The 4643-nt window shown below is 42.9% G+C and overlaps 1 non-coding gene across 1 annotated transcript in view; it reads right to left on the reverse strand.

Annotated features, from left to right (window-relative positions):
• Nucleotides 1-1536, reverse strand: part of LOC123719487 — a 1906-nt gene extending 370 nt beyond the window's left edge. Inside the window, exon 1 of the ribosomal RNA XR_006755547.1 lies at nt 1-1536. This exon is cut by the window's left edge and continues 370 nt beyond it. This is a non-coding gene — a ribosomal RNA (small subunit ribosomal RNA).
• Nucleotides 1537-4643: the final 3107 nt, after the last annotated feature.

The following is a 4643-nucleotide window of genomic DNA, read 5'->3' on the forward strand; positions in this document are numbered from 1 at the left end:
CCTGTTATTGCTCAATCTCGTGCGGCTCGAAGCCGCCGGTCCCTCTAAGAAGAATTTTAATACGTCGCCAGTGAGTTGCGCTCCCCGAGAGTCGCGCACACCTTGAATGACGACGCCTATTTAGCAGGCTAGAGTCTCGTTCGTTACCGGAATTAACCAGACAAATCGCTCCACCAACTAAGAACGGCCATGCACCACCACCCACCGAATCAAGAAAGAGCTGTTAATCTGTCAATCCTTCCGGTGTCCGGGCCTGGTGAGATTTCCCGTGTTGAGTCAAATTAAGCCGCAGGCTCCACTCCTGGTGGTGCCCTTCCGTCAATTCCTTTAAGTTTCAGCTTTGCAACCATACTCCCCCCGGAGTCCAAAATCTTTGGTTTCCCGGAAGCTGCCCGCCGAGCCATTGTAGTAACGTCGGCGGATCGCTAGATGACATATTTACGGTTAGAACTAGGGCGGTATCTAATCGCCTTCGAACCTCTAACTTTCGTTCTTGATTGATGAAAACACCTTTGGCAAATGCTTTCGCTGATGTTCGTCTTGCGACGATCCAAGAATTTCACCTCTAACGTCGCAATACGAATGCCCCCAGTTATCCCTATTAATCATTACCTCGGAGTTCTGAAAACCAACAAAATAGAACCGAGATCATATTCTATTATTCCATGCACGAAATATTCAAGCGGCATTTTGAGCCCGCTTTGAGCACTCTAATTTGTTCAAAGTAAAATTGTCGGCCCACCTCGACACTCACCGAAGAGCACCGCGATAGGATTTTGATATTGAACCGGCGTTTTACCGCCGGCTCACCGACGATATGCTCCGCAGACGTGTCAGTATCACCGCGGATGCGGTGCACCGACAGCGCGGCGCACAAATGCAACTACGAGCTTTTTAACCGCAACAATTTTAGTATACGCTATTGGAGCTGGAATTACCGCGGCTGCTGGCACCAGACTTGCCCTCCAATTGTTCCTCGTTAAAATATTTAAAGTGTACTCATTCCGATTACGAGGCCTCGTAAGAGTCCCGTATCGTTATTTTTCGTCACTACCTCCCCGTGCCGGGAGTGGGTAATTTGCGCGCCTGCTGCCTTCCTTGGATGTGGTAGCCGTTTCTCAGGCTCCCTCTCCGGAATCGAACCCTGATTCCCCGTTACCCGTGACAACCATGGTAGTCGCAGAAACTACCATCGAAAGTTGATAAGGCAGACATTTGAAAGATGCGTCGCCGGTACTGGACCGTGCGATCGGCAAAAGTTATCCAGATTCATCAAAATTAACGACTTCGGACGCATGGCCCTCCGCCGATTGGTTTTGATCTAATAAAAGCACTCATCCCATCACTGGTCAGAGTTCTGATTGCATGTATTAGCTCTAGAATTACCACAGTTATCCAAGTAACTGAGTAAGATCTAAGGAACCAAAACTGATATATTGAGCCATTCGCGGTATCGCCTTAATACGGCTTGCACTGAGACATGCATGGCTTAATCTTTGAGACAAGCATATAACTACTGGCAGGATCAACCAGGGAGCTGCTTACGCAAACGACACGCCTACACCGCGGTCACGCGGCTTCGGCGAGCCGCTGGCTCGGCGGCGTCGAGGGGCGCGCGCTTGCGCGCGCGCCTTCTCGACACGCGTGAACGTAACGCGTCGAATTTGCACGCGACGCGACGTTCGCGCTTCATATCGATAGACTAACTTTGACCGGTCTACGAGCGGCCGTCCCGTCACGATCTCGCAACGAGGTGATGTACAACGATGCTCGACCACTGTGAGGGACATAAAACTGCAACGAACACGACCCCGCGGGCGGGAATCGATGTTGTGACAATTTGAAAATTGAACATTCATCTAAACGCAACTTCTCAATTTTTATTCAATACGTTATTGTAAACATATTAAAACTCGGCTGGCAATTACATGCGCACACACACGCATGATTCGCACTAGATACGATCAACGCCCGGAGCTTGAGGGATAAATTCCAACACGACGCTGCGCACACCGTTTCGACGATGGGCGCGTGTGCGTCCTCTTTTATACATTCTTTCCATATACGGTCGCCGTGGCGACCGCGCACGTGTCGAACACGCTAGGCGCCCTGCGTTGAGGTGTGCCTAGAAGCGTATTCTTTTAACATCACAGATAACACCGGGGGAGACGGTCCCAAATCTTGGTCGATTGGTAACATCACCATACGGTCTGCGAACGCGGTGCTATAATATAATTTTATATTATATTATATAAAATATGAGGAGGAGTAGTATGTATATTCTTTGTTATTTTGTGTTGACACAAGAGAGATATATAAAATGTACTATACACCACACACACAGAGAGAGAGAGAGCTGGGAAAGATCTCGGCGGTCTCGCATTCGAAATACGAATTTGATATAATTTCCTCCGAAAATCCATACCCATATCTATATCATCCATGCGCGAATATATGTATATAATATTCTCACACTTCGCACAAACACAAAAACAAAAACAAGAACACATTCTCTCTCGTCCGTCGTTCGTGTCTATTATATAGACGAACGACGCGCGGCAACGAGAACGAGTCGACGCTGTGCGCACGACTGTTTCGCTCCACATCTATACCGAGAGCAATAGTCCGCGTCGGCATTGGAGCGGACGTCGAATGTTTCTCGTAGAGCGAGCGAGAGAGAGACGATTTTTCATTTTATTATGTATGTGTATTGGCGTGCAGTAGTAGCACGTAGTAGTACTAGTAGTAGTAGTAAAAAAATATTATTATTTATTTTATTGACTGATATGATTTTGTTTGTTTTCTTTTTTTTGCATAGACATTTGTATTGATAGATATGTTTCTCGTTGAAGCTCGCAGCACACGCTCAGAGAAATGGCAATGTGGGTTTATTTGAAGAAAAAAAAAACAATTAATTTATTAATAATATGTATGTATGTATGTATGTATGTATGTATGTATAATAATGAATTATAATAATTATTCCGATGCAACGTCAGAGGAAAATGTTTCTCGTACAGGTGCGGCGCGCGCGACGGCCGGCCGCTCGACAGTTTCGCGCCGAATGTTTCTCGTTGAAGCTCGCAGCACACGCTCAGAGAAATGGCAATGTGGGTTTATTTGAAGAAAAGAAAAAACAAAAAAAACAATTATATTTATTAATAATATGTATGTATGTATGTATGTATGTATGTATGTATAATAATGAATTATAATAATTATTCCGATGCAACGTCAGAGGAAAATGTTTCTCGTACAGGTGCGGCGCGCGACGGCCGGCCGCTCGACAGTTTCGCGCCGAATGTTTCTCGTTGAAGCTCGCAGCACACGCTCAGAGAAATGGCAATGTGGGTTTATTTGAAGAAAAAAAAAAAAAAAAAAAAAACAATTAATTTATTAATAATATGTATGTATGTATGTATGTATGTATGTATAATAATGAATTATAATAATTATTCCGATGCAACGTCAGAGGAAAATGTTTCTCGTACAGGTGCGGCGCGCGACGGCCGGCCGCTCGACAGTTTCGCGCCGAATGTTTCTCGTTGAAGCTCGCAGCACACGCTCAGAGAAATGGCAATGTGGGTTTATTTGAAGAAAAGAAAAAACAAAAAAAACAATTATATTTATTAATAATATGTATGTATGTATGTATGTATGTATGTATGTATAATAATGAATTATAATAATTATTCCGATGCAACGTCAGAGGAAAATGTTTCTCGTAGAGGTGCGGCGCGCGACGGCCGGCCGCTCGACAGTTTCGCGCCGAATGTTTCTCGTTGAAGCTCGCAGCACACGCTCAGAGAAATGGCAATGTGGGTTTATTTGAAGAAAAAAAAAAAAAAAAAAAAAAACAATTAATTTATTAATAATATGTATGTATGTATGTATGTATGTATGTATAATAATGAATTATAATAATTATTCCGATGCAACGTCAGAGGAAAATGTTTCTCGTACAGGTGCGGCGCGCGACGGCCGGCCGCTCGACAGTTTCGCGCCGAATGTTTCTCGTTGAAGCTCGCAGCACACGCTCAGAGAAATGGCAATGTGGGTTTATTTGAAGAAAAAAAAAAACAATTAATTTATTAATAATATGTATGTATGTATGTATGTATGTATGTATGTATGTATGTATGTATAATAATGAATTATAATAATTATTCCGATACAATGTCAGAGGAAAATGTTTTCTCGGACAAGATCGCCACGCGACGCGACAAGATGCCGTTCAACGGCACGATATCTACAACTCTGTCGATAGATATGTAGATAGTATCTACTCTGTCAAGTATATGTGTGTAACGTGTGGTGGTGTGTGGTGTGGGGTTTTGTTAGCGATAGCGATACGTTTCTAGTTAAAATTGAATATTTAAAAAATAAAAACTCTTCTGGTAAGAAAAACTATTTATGGTTTATTATGGTGTGTCTAGTGCAACAACATCAACATTGTCATAATCATAATAATATAATTATTATTAGGGCTATAGGTTAACCTTCCAAATAGGGACCGTCGATTTAAATGTCGATATTTTTAATTATTCTAGATAGTACTCACTAAAAGAAACTTAAGTGCTTGCTTACTTACTTACTTAGTTGATTGAGTTTTTTTTTTTTTTTTTTGAAACTTTTTCATACAA

This window comes from Pieris brassicae, unplaced genomic scaffold (genome assembly GCF_905147105.1).
Source record: "Pieris brassicae unplaced genomic scaffold, ilPieBrab1.1, whole genome shotgun sequence".
NCBI classification, from domain to species: Eukaryota; Metazoa; Arthropoda; class Insecta; order Lepidoptera; family Pieridae; genus Pieris; species Pieris brassicae.